Source organism: Opisthocomus hoazin, chromosome 3, assembly GCF_030867145.1.
Source record: "Opisthocomus hoazin isolate bOpiHoa1 chromosome 3, bOpiHoa1.hap1, whole genome shotgun sequence".
Classification (NCBI taxonomy): Eukaryota; Metazoa; Chordata; class Aves; order Opisthocomiformes; family Opisthocomidae; genus Opisthocomus; species Opisthocomus hoazin.
Window position 1 is genome coordinate 105,974,926 of NC_134416.1, and position 17,796 is coordinate 105,992,721.

Genomic DNA, 17,796 nt, shown 5'->3' on the forward strand with positions numbered 1-17,796 from the left:
CAGTTAGAGGGGCTGCACTTACTAAAGCTGGGCCGAAGACATAGTTTTCTTTTACATTTTGTAAAAGCTTTAAATCTTTTTTACTTCCCTGCGTTTTTTTAATTGTTCTTAAAAAAACCTCGCAATAACCCTTTCCAAATCCCGAGAGCAGAGTTTTTCTGAAGAAGCCGCAGTGCCAAATGCCAGAGGAGGACGTTACCAGGATTTACAACGTGCCGGTCCCAATCTGCGCTCTGCCTCAGGCAGGTCCAATTCCCATTAGCGCTCGAGGTTCAGCCAGCGACACGATTCCTGTTTCCCTTTTTGTCCTTGTTTTTCCAAGCTGATTCACCTCCATTGCCATCCCCGCACACCACGTCAACCTAAGGACCGTGGCCGAAGGAAAGCAGCAACGTCTGGGCTGATACCCCGAGGAACGGCTCGGGCTGTTCTGCCAGGAGTGGGAAGCATTACAGAGTCACAGCATGGTGGGGGTTGGCAGGGACCTCTGTGGGTCACCCAGTCCAACCCCCTGCCCAAGCAGGGTCACCCACAGCAGGCTGCACAGGACCTTGTCCAGGCGGGGCTGGAATATCTCCAGAGAAGGAGACTCCACAGCCTCCCTGGGCAGCCTGGGCCAGTGCTCCGTCACCCTCAGAGGGAAGAAGTTCTTCCTCATGTTCAGACACAACTTCCTCTGCTTCAGTTTGTGCCCGTTGCCCCTTGTCCTGTCACTGGGCACCACCGAAAAGAGTCTGGCCCCATCCTCCTGACACCCACCCTGCAGATATTTATCAGCATTTATTAGGTCCCCTCTCAGCCTTCTCTTCTTCGGGCTGAACAAGCCCAGCTCCCTCAGCCTCTCCTCATAGGAGAGATGTTCCAGTCCCCTCCTCATCCTCGTAGCCCTCCGCTGGGCTCTCTCCAGCAGCTCCTCATCTTTTTTGAACTGGGGAGCCCAGCACTGGACACGGCACTGCAGATGGGGCCTCACCAGCGCCAGTGTACAGAGGAAGGAGAACCTCCCTCGACCTGCTGGCCACACTCTTCTTGATGCACCCCAGGATCCCATTGGCCTTCTTGGCCAGGGCACGCTGCTGGCTCATGGTCAACCTGTCGTCCCCCAGCACTCCCAGTCCCTCTCCGCAGAGCTGCTCTCCAGCAGCTCAGCCCCAGCCTGTACTGGTGCCTGGGGTTGTTCCTCCCCAGGTGCAGGACCCTGCCCTTGCCCTTGTTGAACCTCATCAGGTTCCTCTGTGCCCAGCTCTCCAGCCTGTCCAGGTCTCGCTGGATGGCAGCACAGCCTGCCGCTGTATCCACCATTGCTGCAACTGCATCTGTTACAACAGGGATGGAGAGGTCAGAAAACTGCTTTCAGGCAGCCCCTGCTGCATGGGCATGGTGTAGGTGGAAGAAGCTGAAAACCCTCGTGCTGTGATTTCTCGCCTCCCTCATTTTCTTTTTCTCTAACCCTCAGTGACCCAGACGGAGAGAACAGCGCCGGTGCTTTGCTCACCCGCAATTAGCAAGGAGACAAGTTCCAACCCTGCGTGTTTGTGTGTGGCAAAGGGAGGACTCGTGCTCCCTGCTCTGCCCCCAAAATTACTCCTAATAGGACTAAGTGGTGCTTTGCAGCCGGGCTCTCGGCAAGCGATAAAATGCCGTCGGAAGGCGCGCCCGCACGCTGCCACCAGCAAGCCCGCATGCTTTTGCATGCATCACGTTATTGTTATGATAATGGAAAATAACCAGCTGTAATCAAGTCATCTGACTCGACACAGCCCTCTAATGAGCTTAGCTGCATACCTCGTGTTAGGTAAAAGGTGGAGCAGCAGCGCCAGGCGAGTCATTTCTGGACCCGTCGCAAGCAATTGGCGAGCGCCGGCGTCCCGGTTTCGCAATCTCATTCATCTTCGCTGCCTTCGAACCCTGCGTCTTCTCGCCAGCGTCAAAGTGCTCCAGCTTCTCACAGACTCACAGGATGTTTGGGGTTGGAAGGGACCTCTGTGGGTCACCCAGCCCAACCCCCTGCCGCAGCAGGGTCACCCAGAGCAGGCTGCACAGGACCTTGTCTAGGCGGGTCTGGAATATCTGCAGAGAAGGAGACTCCACAGCCTCCCTGGGCAGCCTGGGCCAGGGCTCCGTCACCCTCAGAGGTCAACTCTGAGTCACCCTCTGTCCAACGGGTTTGCCTTTACTCAGCTCCTTCGCTCCGGCTGCGCTTGCGCGAGCATCGATGAACGTTTAACTCCACTGATGCCTGGAGTCAAAGAGAAAAGCAAGTTTTCTGTGGACAGGGATTAATATTTCCCCCTAAATCTGCCCTTTTAATTGTGAAGCGGGGAAATTAGGGTTATGTTTGCCTAAAGGTGCTGCTTTTGTCAATTCCTAAACGCGTGAAGTCATTGCTTGAAGCTTCACCGGGTGATTTTTAGCAAACCAGAGAAAGCGGAATCCACGCGCCAGCAAGCAGTTGCTGCGCGGAGCCGTACGCCTACACCTAGGTTTTGGGGAAACCGAAGCCTGGCAGCGGGAGGTACGCTGTGCAGCTGAAGGGACGAGGCAGGGCAGGTCCTTGTACCCACGGGTGGAGGACAGGCACGGCGCTTTGCGTTGTGCCCGGTGCGAGAAGGGACCTGGCCCCATCTGTCGTGGGCGCCATGGGGACGCTGGCATCACCTCCCTGGGAAGCTTACAGCCTGTCCCAATCCACAGCCCATCCCCTGGCCTCCACAGGGTGCTTCCTCAGCATCTTTCCTGGTGCCTTGGGGGAAAAAAACCCCCAGCCAAAGCCAGCCCCCCAGCACAGCAGCTTAGGAAAATTACGCTGGCTCAGCTGATCTTGCCACTGGGAAACACTGGCTACTCCCAGCGCGGGGCTTGCCATAAGAGGGGAAAAAATAGAATAAGGCAAGGGTGGAATAAGAAAAGAGGAAACACGCAGACCGTTCTGCAGTAGGAGCTTATGAATATTTAGCTCCAACACCAGCCCACGGCACGGCCGAGGCGAGCCGGGGTCGGCTGCCGGGCTCCGGCGGGCGCCTCGAAACGGGAGGGAAACCTTCTTCAAAACCCTTCGGCACAAAATGTAGGTCAGGGCCATGGGCAAGTCCCGGGCCGCTCCGCAGGGACGTGCGCGGTGGACTAACCAAGATCCGCCGAGCGAAAACTGATCACGATCCCGCATAGCTGGCCTCCGCGTCTGTCGCCCGTTGAATCTTTGATGAGCGCTGCCTGCCTGACCTACTTTGCCCCTTCCGCCTCCCGTGGCGTCGGCTGGCTTCTCCGTCCGTCCCTCTTGTCGATGCACTTTGAGAATTCTCACGACAAAGCAGCGATCTTAGACGTGAGGAATGGAAAAATAAAAGGACATACAAAAAGGGAATTAAAACAGAGACAACCCTAGGAAAAGGGAAGTGATATGCGGGCAAAGGAAAATATAAAACGAGTGGCAGGACACTATCACCAGTCTACAGCAGAGAGGAAACCAGCAGTGTCTGGGATAAAAGTGTATGGAGAATCACATTTATTTTCTATCCCCTCCTAAAAATTTTGGATTTCACAATGGGAACTGCACATGCGTGAATTTTGTTGATACAAATATATAGAAGCGTTGCAAAGAAACTTAATTTTATGTGAAATTGCTCATTGCCGAATTTTAAAATTCCATGCTAATTCAGATTGTATCTAGTTTTGCCGCCATACATATTCATGAAGTAGAGAGGAAAGGGGGCGCGGGCAGGACTCCAGGTGGCAGGAGGGGTTTTATGTGACAGGCACCTCAGCAACGCCAGTCGGTGCACGGTTCCCCTCGCACCGCCGAGAGCAGAGATCGCCGAGCCGAGGCACTCTCTGGCCTTGTCAAAATCAGGGAAAACGGATGAGGAGCAATAAAAAATAACCCACAGTTGTGCTGGGTGAAGCCCCATAACAGCCCTTGCTCCAGTATTTTGGAAGTCAGGGTTCAGTTTAATCAAGCGTAGGTCTCCTTCTCTGGAGATACTCAAGACCCACCTGGACAAGGTGCTGTGCAGCCTGCTCTGGGTGACCCTGCTTGGGCAGGGGGTTGGACTGGGTGACCCACAGAGGTCCCTGCCAACCCCGACCGTTCTGTGATTCATTCTGTGATTCTGTCTCCTGAGCGGAGCCGCTCACGGCACATCTGGGGACGGGCAGCTGCGGCTCTGTCGGCAAAGAGCCATTTGTCTTTGTTCTTAACAAAACGTGGCTGGTTTTTTTCTTTTGTCGGCCAAAGAGAAGCAAGAAATGGTGGGTAAGTGGCAAAGGGTAGCGATGATGCCAAACACCCGTACGCTGGCATTGCTGTTACCCGCTCCCCGCCTCTCCCTGCGCTGTCTCGGGGACGTCCCTGCTCCCCGGCTTGAAATGGCACAACGGCTCTGGCGTTAATCCCACGTCTGAGCGGTGAGGTTCCTCAGGGCTGAGCTGTGCTGCTGCAGAAGAGCGTTTTTCTCTCTGAACCCACCCCTGTCAATGCAAACTGCACTGCGAAAAATCAGCCGTGTCGGCTGGGTGGGCATCGCGCGCCCGGGACGACCGCGTCCGTGCTGTGCTGGCTCCGCGAGCAAAGGCTGGGCCGTGCCGTTTCCGTGAAGCCCACCCATTTATTGCTTTATTTGATTTATAGGTCCCAGGGCATGATTCACCTCTTGGCTTTCTAAGAGCTCCACCTTTTATTCTTTAATTGTCGTCGTCTTCCATCCTGAGCGCGAGAGGGAAGCGCCTGGGAAGAGGAGAGACCTGGCGAAGCGAGAGGCAGCGCGGACAGGGCATCGCCCCAGCACGCAGGGGCAAGAAAGGGCCGGGGCGTGAGCCGAGATGGGATTAGCCAGGGACGTTGGGAAGGCCAGGTATTGTTCTGCGGGTGCAGATCTCTACTCGCTGAAACAAGGAAGCTTTCATCACTTGGCCTTCTGTGGGAGAAGCGTTCAGTGCCTCTCGGTTTCTAGTTCTCTTCCCCACAGCACCAGTTGCATGTGGGTGGGTAACGCAAATACCAGCGGTGCCAAAGGGTAAGATAGGTGCCTCTGATACGCAAGGGAGGGGGGAAAGAGTTCACGCAGAAGTTAATTATTTGCAAATTGGCAGCTACACTTCGACCTCACATACTTGAGGACCTGGCTAATGACACCTCTGGGCCACGAGCAGTCAGCTGTCTGTAAGACTTGACGGAGGATGAGCCAAACTGTGACAGCCGAGGAGGACAAATAGGGTGGCTGCCTTTCAAACTGGGGGGAAAGGAGAAGGCTGGCCAACTTCATTCCAATGCCCAGGAAAATACGGGAGCAGGCAATCAAATGGACTAGTTCACACTTGGTGGTAGAAGGAAGTGGAAGGCAATTACTCTACTCTCTGCCTGTGGGGCAGCAAGGAAGTTTCTGGTTAGTCACTGGGAAATAATTATAGCTGCTCAGGGCAGAGGGGCAGAGGACAGAGGTGGTGGAGCCTCCATCACTGCATATCTTCAAAGACTGCTGGAACAGTGCAGGTGCAGTTTATATATTGTTATTTACATCGTACTATAAGTCATTTTTTTGTAGGGTATATATAATACCCGAAGTCAGTACGAGACAGTAAATATCCCAGTGGGGTCCCTTCCAGCCTGCATTCTTTACCGAGCACAGCTCAGGCTGAAATTCTACACATTACAAATTGTTTGTAGGAGAAAAATCCCCCCCGCAGAGCACAGTGTGGATGCCGAGCGGGAAGCATCCCACGCTGCAGTGGACTAGCCTGGGCTCTCCGGGCCACATCCAGCTTTGGGACGTCCGTCGGAGGCTCCAGTGAGCCAAGATCTGCAGGGAGTGAACAGCAGCAGGGCAAAACCTGAACCACCCCGAAGTACTAAAGCTGCACAGGCCAGGGACCCTGCAGAAAGGTTCGCCTACGGATCAGCGAGGTGGCAAAACCAGTATCGTTTTGGGTTTGGAGCTCTCAGCTTTGCACACAATTTCAAATGCATCCCCCTTTCTGAACAAGCAAACACAGAATTGAAATCCTTACCTAATCACGGGGACTCCAGGAGCTGGAGCTTTAAGGGAAACAAAATAATCTGTGGCTCACGCAGTGGCTGTGGCTGCTGGACGTGTCTGCGCTTGTCGCTTCGCCTGCGTGCCCCAGGGCGGCCCAAATCTGAAACTCGATTTCAGATGCTCCCGTTCGCTTCTCAGGGGCTGCAGGCAAGAAGCAATAGATTGAAAATCATTGTAGCCGTGGGCGGCGTGGCTGGCCTGCGCCGCTCTGATCTGTGTGCTGCTGCAAACAGCGAACTGCATTCTAGGAATCACGCTTGGAGCCTGAACGTTTTCACCAGCTAACGAAGGCATTTTGATAATTGCGTCAAGCTTAAGGGCAGCATCTCTATAGTTACTCAGTAACTAAGATACTTTGCCAACACAGAAGTGACGGGGCTCTTGTTGCCTGGTTAGTTACTCAGAAAAATCGAACTATTTACAACAGAGGCAGGTTCTCCTTCCCCTCTACACTGCCCTGGTGAGGCCCCATCTGGAGTACTGTGTCCAGTTCTGGGCTCCCCAGTTCAAGAAAGATGAAGAGCTACTGGAGAGAGTCCAGCGCAGGGCTACGAGGATGGTGAGGGGACTGGAGCATCTCCCCTACGAGGAGAGGTTGAGGGAACTGGGCTTGTTCAGCCTGGAGAAGAGAAGGCTGCGAGGGGACCTTATAAATGCCTACAAATATCTGAAGGGTGGGTGTCAGGAGGATGGGGCCAAGCTCTTTTCAGTGGTGCCCAGCGACAGGACAAGGGGCAACGGGCACAAACTGAAGCAGAGGAAGTTCCGTCTGAACATGAGGAAGAACTTCTTCCCCCTGAGGGTGACAGAGCACTGGAACAGGCTGCCCAGGGAGGTTGTGGAGTCTCCTTCTCTGGAGATGTTCAAGACCCACCTGGACAAGGTCCTGTGCAGCCTGCTGTAGGTGACCCTGCTTCGGCAGGGGGGATGGACTGGGTGACCCACAGAGGTCCCTTCCAACCCCTACTATTCTGTGATTCTGTGATTCAGTATGTTGCACTTGCTAACGCTGCACTTCAGAGGTAAGGCCATTGAAATCAAGACGCCTTAACAGCCTCGAGTTTGTCATGCTTGAACCACGGTGAAGCCCCTTTAGAAGAAAAAATAATGCTTGCAGGGAATATTTTACGTATGTGAAGTGTATTGTATGAGATGGAGAATTAAATTGACTTAGAGGACACCGGTACTGTAAAGTGACTCATCCTCAGCTACCAATTTATGTCCAAAGACACGCGCTGCTGTGGAGGAACCTACACCCCCGGGGGCATCTGAAGGCCCCTGAGTTTATTCAAGTCAGGGTAAAAAAAGAAGAAATTTCTGGTAAATAGGGCAGAAGAAAGAGTAAAGGCTATTCACAGAGGCCACCTTCTGTCTGTGGGTCGGGGAAGTCGCCCCCTCCTAAGCATCAAGAGAATGAAAGCTGAGCTGTGAGAAAACAGCTGTTTCGGAGGATCCTTTTAAATATGGATGCTGGCACAATGCTGGGAGCTTGGCTCTTTTCAATGTTTCGCTGCCGCCTTTTGATTTATTGTGCGTGCCGTTCTCTCTCCGCCCTCTGCTTCGAAATGAATGAGAGAGATGGGCTGTGACAAGCAGCATGGGGAAAGCACGCGCAGAGAGGTGAACCTTCAAAGTATGAAATCAACCGCAGTATTCGATACTCCGCAGCCGGATTTAATGAGGATAATTAATTGTTGCTCTTTTGCAAGCGGGATGAACTGGGCGAAGCCACGTGGCTGGAGGGAGCGGGACGAAGCCACCCGCAGAGCTCCCCTCGCCGCAGAACGGGGGCATAAACCATCGCTCGCCATAACCGCAGGCTCCGCCGTCCGTCTGTCCGTCCGTCCCGCAAAAAGATTTCACTGAAAATGGGGAAAAGAGGAAACCGCCGGCAAAAAAATGACAGGATCCCCTGCTGCTCTGAAGCAACTCCCTTTCAAAAGCAGGCTGCATAAATATTGATCTAGCGGGGATATTAATTTGCACAGACATTATAAACGCGTTTAAGAATGAGAAATCAATCTTGTTTTCCAGCAGGGTAAACAGGTGCAGCCAAGAATGCTCACAGATAACGCAAATCACGGCTCTCGGGCTTGCTGCCCAAACGTCGAGGAGGAAAAGATGCTCTTGGGGAACGCGTGAGAAAAAGCTCTTCTCACCTACTCGTTTATTTTCCAGCACTTCCATTAATCCCTATGCAGACCACTCCAATTCTAGTTCGAATCTATCATCCAACTGGTTTTCTGTCTTTTGCCTGATGAATTTGTTTAGGTGACGTTTTCATAACCTTCTCCAAGCAAGGCAAGGCATAACCTTAGGCGTCCCTATAACTTTGTCACTCCCGCAGCCGTCTGGTCGAGCGTTGCAACACCGCAACGGGGAAAATCAGATCATTAGGTTGCAAAAGCAGGAGAGTTCCTGCACCAGAGAGCCGCGGGGCGGCTTCTGAATCACCGGGTGATTAATAATTAATACGTAATTGTTGGATAATCTGTTTAGACCGTCACAGTGTAGGAAATTTATTAGTTTTTTTCCTCTGGAGAACACTGCTACTAGAAGAATAAAATTTTAACAAGTCCCCTCTCCTTATAATCCACTCTGAATTACTGAAATAGTGCAAAGCTGCCTTGTCTTGCTACCAAAATAGTGCAAAGCTGCCTCGTCTTGCTATGCATTGCAGTGAACGCTTCTGCCTTTTCACCAAGCAACGTGTATGCGTGTTCATAAAGTAGAAGACGTGGCAGACAGGTGACAGAGATAAGGACTCGCATGTTCAGCTGGATTATAAAAGAGAATGGTTCAGCTCTTTTTAAAGTATCTGATCTACCTTGTTGGAGCTACTGTTTGGCCAATTGCTCATCCAGTTTTATTGGCTTGACTCATTATTTTCAGTTATTTTCAACTTCATTTACGCATTCTAAATTACACACGCTCTTCAGAAAGCATTTAAAAAGTTTATGTTGCCGTGAAGAGAAAAATCCTTTAAATGGCAAATGCAAAGTCCCTTTTCATAAACACAACTCCAGCACAAGGTGATGCAGCAAACGAACGGAGCAGGCCTTAGACGGTGCAAACAGTACGTTGAAAGACTTGGCAAAGGCAGGAAGAAAAAAAAATGAGTCAAGCGATCCCTGTTTCTCATAATCCCTCGCCACGCTGACAGAGCTCATCGCTGCTGGCCTCGAAATGAAAGAATTGCCCTGCTGCATTTCAAAGCTGTGATTCAGGAGCTGCGGGGTCTGTCTTTCCGTTTCCTGACGTTGCTATAGATGGAGATACTCGCCCTTACCGTGAGGATGCCGGACCTAGAATGTTCCTGTGTTACACAAGTGTGGTTTATTTGAACACTGACTGAAACTTGCAGGACTTGATCATTTATCTACTTACTCTTGGTGACTAATGATCCTGTGTTAAAATGTTGGATATTCTCATAATGGGCAGATACTCCATACCACAACACACATGTTGTTCAGCTCTACATTCAATGTGATTTGTAGCTATGGTGCAGAATCACAGAATGTTCGGGGTTGGAAGGGACCTCTGTGGGTCATCCAGTCCAACCCCCTGCTGAAGCAGGGTCACCTACAGAAGCAACCCAAAAAGATAAATTTGCTTATCTTCCAGGTATCTTCCAGGTTTTACTACACGGAGGAGCAGAAGGAGCAGCTTACAGAAAGCAATGTCTTAAAACAAAACGTTTTCAGCCAAAGAAATGGAGCTTAGTGAATAATGCAATGTTACGGCTGAAGTACCAGGATACCTGAGCCTCTAACATCTGCTCGAATGTAGTGACATCAAAAACAGGCATTTCTGTCTGTGTTGTTATTCCTTGTTAAGGCAGAGTGTAAACATATGACACGACCCCAGCACATCAGGGAATTTGGGAACAGAAGAAGTTTGCTGTCACAGTTACCCTTCCCCTGCCAAAGAAGGTACGTTCCCGGCAAAACTGTAATCAAGACATTGTTTGGGTTGCTTTCCAACAACTTTTGAGAGAAGGAAAAAGGGGATCGTGTATTTAATCAGCCCCTTCAATAGGGGATGTTCTTGTGTCTGTTTTACAGCTGGAACAAAGGGTTAGGGTGTTTGCTTGATTTTTGCCTTCTGGTAAGAAATTGTATGGAGTCGTTCCTGGAAGGAAAATGGCAGCGGGGAGGGGGGGAGCATTCGTTCCCAGAGGAAGCGACAAAGGGCACACATGCCTGAAGGTGAGTTGTCCCTCAAGGCAGCAGAGCTTTGGCAAAAGCACGGAAAACAAAGCATCACGCACTGAGAATGAGGGTACTTTTTGCAAGCAATGCCACCACGTGGGAGAACGATGGGGTAAATGGTTTTCCGCCAGTCACCTCAGAATCCGCTGCAGGTTCCTCGTACACCGTGGTATCTGACGTGGAGAAAACACAAAAGGGCAGCCAAGAATGGCAGGGCACGAAATAGCCGTCACCCAGGGATGCATGCAGCCCAGCTGTGCCAAGCCACGACGGGTGCCAGCCCTGTCAGCAACCTCTCCGCGGACGCTGTGGAGAAGAGCTCTGCGGCAAGGTCTCACTCGCTATGCTGTAGACCAGCCGTGCAGAGAAAACATCGCCGCTGTTGGGGTTTTTTTTAAAAGCCTGCTTGCTCACGGTCACAGGTACCCCCTCCACCTCTTCAACTCTGCAAGGAAAACCTTCACCATGCGCTCCAGGTGACACCTCTGTCAGAAAACCCATGTTTGGAAGCTTCGCCTCCCAGCAGTGTTGAATCCCAGACCCGCTGCCGGTGCGGGACTGATTGGTGTGGCAAAGAAACGAGTCAGGCAGGTGGAAGCTGGAGTTTGTGATACTATTATGAAAACATCGGTATCTGTTGGCAGAAGCAATGTTCCTAAAAATCCAGCTGACTTTCAAAGCACGCCATTTCCCAGCTGTGTGGGGGCCACTGATGGGTTTCCACACGTTCACCTCCTGTCTTCTCAAGAGGCCGATGAGTATTTTAACCACAAAACACATCTTGATCTGTGGAACTGGCAGGTCACAGGCCCTGAATAGCCTGGAGAGCACGCTGCCGGTGACAGCCCCTCAGCATTCATGCGCTTAGAAAGACGAAGACCTTATTCTGCGCTAGCAACGAGAATCCATGCCAGTTTGGAGAACCCGGTCTATCCCAGCTCTGACTGGAGTAGGTGGAGTCTCACAGAGCATTCAGCTCTGTCCTTGGCACTCGCAGAACAGCAGAGGACACCTCTAGAAAGCCGAAAGCGGGGTGGTGCTGTCTCTTGGATGCCGAATAAATACATGTGCCTGTAGTTTGCTGCGCCCCGGCCAACATCTGCAAAGCTAACGATGCACGTTTTCACCTCAGCAATATCTGGATGCCAAAATATTAGCTGCTCCCCTGTTTCCTACGGCTTCCTTGCCCCCCAGTCTCAGGCCAGCTCCTGCACAGCCTGACGGACGGCACGGAGCGGGGCCATACAGCGACCGAGCTCAGGTGGGCTCCCCACCGATTTCCCGGGAGCCCTCCCAAGAGCGCTGCTTGGGGAGCTGAGATGCGACAGTGAGTTCTTTCGGTGTTAACTTCTGGGTTGATCCTGCCAATATTTCGATTGTGTAAGGCTTTATTGGAGGATTTCCATGCTTACTTTTAATAAGATACAGCTTTGGTGTGGAAGAAATAAAGTTAAAAAGGTTCCTTCAAAGGGCGTAGTGTGCACCTTTGTTTATACTTCCCGTAAATTACTGTAGATGCAGCTGCTGATAGCACTCTGTACCAGCACAAATCATCAGTAACGCGCATTTTGAGTTTAGCTCCCACTCTGCTATCCTCACTTCAGTGCTTGATGCCATTCACAAATAAATAACGTGTATTTATGTGACAGGCTGTTGCTGTCTTCAAGCAATACCTGTGGTTCTTAGGGTGGAATTCACTTTAACGCAGAGCGTTTCCATTACCTGGGTGACAGCGCAGCTCCAGCCGTACTGGCACGCTGGAGCGGGCAACGCGCCGCGCAGAAGCGGCAAATACAGGTGAGCCAGGGGCATGAAACTGCTGAACCGACTTTGTTGCCAAACCTGCTGTATGGTGGGAACATGTCCTCAGCCTTGCACAACAGGCCTTTACGTACGGCCTTTTTGCAACAGACAGTACCCGCCAAGATATTTACATGGGAATTAATGGGAGATGACTAACCTCGTGAAAAGCTGGTAGCAAAAATGTCTGAATCTCTTGGGTCACTTCAAATGTGCCAGTCACGCTATTTAGGGCTATGTATTATGTAAAACCACTGCACTGAAGTCACTGCGTTGGCTGCAGCTTAATGAATCCACATTAATCCATCTCTATCAGTAGTGACGAATGCTGTACCTCGAGGACTGGTGGGGCTTTAAAACAAACAGGGCTTAAGACACCATGTGAGCAGGAAAGATAAAACGAAATAATTACAAGGAAGGATTTACAAAGTTCTGGAAGAGAGTCTTTTGGTGCAGTAATATCTAACAGAAAATGAAACACTTTTTCTTTTTTAAAAAAACAGAAACAGAACATGTAGCTTACAATGGAAGAGCCGAAGACACAGTAAGAGGATTAGTGTATAGGGGTTGCCGAGTTTACTGGCAATTACAAGCTCTGGCTCCGCAATTAGTATCAACACAAATTAAAAACAAAATCTGCAAAATACTGCTTCAATTTTAATACAGTATTTAATATGACACTAGAGTATATAACATAGACCTGCAATCAATCCCAGTAACAAAGCTGGCGTTTCTTTTTCTCAGACTTGTCTCCCTGCACGTGGCTTTCAGCCGTACGGTTACCTCGATGTCAGCTGCCCATCTCCTCAAACAGGAACGCAGAAGCTGCTGTTGACTTCTGCAAATTGCCGCCTTCATACATGACGGGAACAAGAAGCTCGTGCTGGAGAAGAAATTCCAAAATTTGGTAACAAAGCTGCCCCTCCCAGCTGTTTAACTGCAATGCCAGCACAGCCCGCGCGTGTCACGACGGGAAAGGTTTGGACAATGGAAGGATCTTCACATCGCGCCGCTGACAATGGCTTAGGAAAACCCTGCCCTGCTGCCAACAGTACAGGTTAGCTCTACAAGAAACTGAAACTCAGGTGGGCACGTACTGCTAGCAAGTAATGCTGCCTGTCCGTCCAGCAACCTGACAACGGGATCCCGCACCCAGCTCCAGGACAAGACTTTGGCTCAGCAAGAAGGGAGCTTCGCAGCCTGGTGCTCCGCCGTCGGGACACGGGGACCGGACTTCTGCCATCGCCTCAAGATGGGTTTAATGCACAACCAAGAAGGTACCTCTTTTCTCCTTTCTTTGTAATGTGGAAATAATTACACTTACCCACATTCCTAAAGTGCTTTGAGGTGCATTGCTGAAGAACATGTAGTAGTGTTGGTATTATTTATACTGATTTGGTTTTGGAATCAGAAATGCACATCAGCCCTTGCTGAAAATTATTTTGGGGGCTGTAGATACAAATAACCTTCCTGGCAATGTGACTCCAGGGTTCCTGAATATATAAACACAAGCGTAACCTGTAAGATCATTTACAGCCTAATTCTATCTCAGGCATCACAGAATCACAGAATGTTCGGGGTTGGAAGGGACCTCTGTGGGTCATCTAGTCCAACCCCCCAGTCAATGGAAACTTCCCAGGTTCTTAATCCTGCGCTCAATCTAAGAACGCATTTAAAATTAAGAGTTTCCTTCAATAAGCATCATCCTCAATACTCTTCTGCACTGCAGGCCTTCCACGCCGAGAGAGGCACAACCAGCACGGCAGGCACACATACCGTTGTGCTCCAGCTCACAGCTGGAGCAGCCATCAACGTAAATTTTCAGTTCCTTGTTATCTGCCTATCTAATTTGTTCCTCCAGTTGTGACAACTGCACATATGGATGAGGGACACAGGCGCATACCTAGCATTTTAAAAAATGAAATTCACCCATACTGATAAAACTAGGTTTTATTTTGAGAGCAGCTTCCATATGATGACATTCAATTTCTCTTTACAAAGAAGGATATTATTAAATTGTTTAATTTGAAACGGTCCCTTTGCTCATCCACCTCCTGGTCTTTCAATTATTTTTGCAGTGGCAAATGTTTTGTCTTTTGATTCAGCATTTTGACATTGAATTAAGTCTCTTACTTCCTTGTCTGTAGGGAAATTCTCCGTTACTAGAAAAACAGGCCACTAAAGAAGAGAGCTGAGGAAGCACCCTAGCATTCTACAGGGTTGAAGGACATCAAACTCCTCCTTTCTAAGCTCCCTCCCCAGTTTCACATGTTCACTAGAATCACTGAAGTCATTCGTACCTTCTTAAAACACAGACGAACATTTAACAGCACCGTTGCTGATGGTGCTTATGGCAGAGGAAGTATAAATCTCATCTTTCCCACACTAGTATTTCTCAGCGCTTATCAACTTTTGATCCAGAACTGACTTGTCAGTCAAGTTTTCTGTACTCAAGGACCGGGGACTAAGCAATTCCTGTTTAATGAGGGCATACTACTCTGAAATTATACCTTTGAAAACAAAAATCAAACTGGGCAATCATTGCATAATATATATATAATTAAATATATAATTAATATATATATATTAACAAATTATGTAATTTTTAAAAATTGTATCATTAAAAAAATCTCTTTGAGTATCGTTCATGATAAAACTGATTCCCCAACGGCTGTGTGCTGTTTGTACTAGCCCATGGCAGCAGACTTTTTCGAAAAATTAGACAGTACCAATAAGCCACTGTTGAATTGCCCAGCAAAATATTAATGGTAGCTAAACCGAAGGGTTACACAAAGCGAAGTGGCATCATGTTAATAAAGAAGAACAGAGCTGGCAGTAATTTGAATTAAAGCTGGAGCTGGTCCTCTCCCCAGCGTTCACAGCGCAAGAGCAGGGAAAACCACGGACATCAGCTGATGCCCACCACCCGTCCCTTCCCTTGGAGAAACATCTGGCAATAGCGCAGTGCATCCCTGCGGGCGTCACAGGAATCCGTGAGGATTCGTGAGGACCTGGGGAGGCAGATTTCAGAAGCAGCTGAGCAGGAGTCACCATACTCCAAGCACCACGGCGGTTACTCGGTCAGCTCCAAGGCCGCGTACGGCGGCCCAATGCCTCCTGCCGTAGCTGTGGCAGCTGCCGGCGGAGGTGTAGGCGGTGAAGATCACCACCTCTCCAAGGACCTCAGCTCAGCTTTGGGCTGCGCTGTTGCTCAGGGGACCCTCTGGCTCTGACAGCTCTGGACGTAACCCGGTCCACAGAAGTCATCTAGTGGTTTCAAGACCTTCTGGCATTCTCCTGCCACTGTCTGTGGGAGTGTATAATCTCTCCATGCAGTATGAAGAGTTTTGGTACGGAGTCATATACAGTAATCTGTGATAAATTACTTTTTATTCCCTTACTTCTTGTTGACAACTCCTGTAATCGCAGAAACTCCTCTTCAAGATTGCCAGATTCTGGTCAGAAAACTGCAGATTGCAAGCCACCCTGTTTCATTTTACCTGTCTTCCAAATAGCTGTCATCAAGCAAACTTTAGAGCAGGGAGATGCATATATATTTCACCCTTCCACTTCCTCCTGACAAACATCAATTTCGTCAGCTCCATTCCCATCTCCCACAACAGCAGCTAATCCCTATCAAAATTCACAATTCCGGGAGAGTTTAAGGGTATCTATCAGTTACTGGGAAACAGAGGATAACCTAGTTTTCTCCTGAGCTTGAGAGTTCAATTTAAATATGCATGTACTTACAAATTTCAAACACACTTCTCTGCATAAAGCAAAAATAACCAGGCTTGGTACCACCAACACTTGGAGGTGCTGGGTCAGTACAGAAGCTGACGCCTTCATATTCAGGAAACTATAAAGAGCGACAGCGGGGTCCCCTTTTCCCTCATGGCAAAACTCGGGCTTACAGGATGCTGGGAGCTTCATGCAGCCTTCTGCTCCCGGACAGATTTCACAGAGCAGTGATAAATCCAACAATTTTCCACCCTCAGGACTTCAGTACCACTACTTGGTTTTCTAATTGCATAAAGCCCTTCGTTAGTAAGGCCGCTGGCAGTGGTGAGTTAGCCCGGCGAGAGGGAGAGCGGGGTCAGCTCAGTCCCCGGCCACTTGTCCGAGTCGTGTCGGAGACAGCGGCTGCTCTGCGCCAACCGAGAAAGCTGCGGCGTAAATCTAGAGCTGGAGCTACACCAGCCCACAGAATCACAGAATGGTAGGGGTTGGAAGGGACCTCTGGGGGTCACCCAGTCCAACCCCCCTGCCCAAGCAGGGTCACCCAGAGCAGGCTGCACAGGACCTTGTCCAGGTGGGTCTGGAATATCTCCAGAGAAGGAGACTCCACAGCCTCCCTGGGCAGCCTGTTCCAGGGCTCCGTCACCCTCAGAGGGAAGAAGTTCTTCCTCATGTTCAGCTGGAGCTTCCTCTGCTTCAGTTTGTGCCCGTTGCCCCTTGTCCTGCCACTGGGCACCACTGGAAAGAGTCTGGCCCCATCCTCCTGACACCCACCCTGCAGATATTTATAAGCATTTCTAAGGTCCCCTCTCAGCCTTCTCTTCTCCAGGCTAAACAAGCCCAGCTCCCTCAGCCTCTCCTCAAAGGAGAGATGCTCCAGTCCCCTCACCATCCTTGTAGCCCTATGCTGGGCTCTCTCCAGTAGCTCTTCATCTTTCTTGAACTGGGGAGCTCAGGACTGGACAGAGTACTCCAGATGGGGCCTCACAAGGGCAGTGTACAGAGGAAGGAGAACCTCCCTCGACCTGCTGGCCACACTCCTCTTGATGCATCCCAGAAAGCCATTGGCCTTCTTGGCAGCCAGGGCACACTGCTGGCTCATGGTCACCTTGTCGTCCACAAGTCACCCAGGTCCCTCTCCACAGAGCTGCTCTGCAGCAGGTCAGCCCCAAGCCTGTACTGGTGCCTGGGGTTGTTCCTCCCCAGGTGCAGGACCCTGCACTTGCCCTTGCTGAACCTCATCATGTTCCTCTCTGCCCAACTCTCCAGCCTGTCCAGGTCACGCTGAATGGCAGCACAGCCTGCCGGTGTATCCACCACACCTCCCAGTTTGGTGTCATCAGCAAACTTGCTGAGGGTACACTCTAAGGACATGACCCAAGGCTATTAAAATGACCTTAACTGCGTGTTCCTACGCTATACGGACTATCTCACCAGAGGAGACAAAAAGGGCTTGTTTAGTCTAGCAAAGACAGAGAATATGAACTCTGCCAGGGGATACTATCGCTGCCTCTAAGTACCTTGGGGGTAAGCATTCCGGAGTTAAAAAAACCACCAAACCCAACTATTTGAGTCAAAGGGCAATGCTGGCATGTGAGCAAACTGGTAGAGAGTATCCAGACTGAAAATTGGGAGGAAGCTGCCAACAGCGAGGGCAGGGTGGCCCTGGGATGGTCTTCCAGTGAGAGCCGTGGGCAGATCAGCTCAGCTCGTTTCAGGCTGATGTTCAGCTCGCTTGTGTGCCGTGTTAGGGGCGGCCTCGCCAATATGCAGAACTATAGGATGTGGTGTCTCCAGTCGTGGAGGAGGAAACTGGATGTCCCAGGAGACCTCTCTTCGGTTCCGTGTTCCTACGTGACATCTGAGAGTCTCCGTGTTCTGGATATTTCCTCTGTGTGCATGTGCATAAATGGTGCATTTGAACAACCAGAGAAAAGTTGAGCTTCTCTCTCCCTGCTCCCTCCAAACAAGAGCAGGGCTGCAAAACTGTTTTCTAGAAAATCCCTTCTATTTGA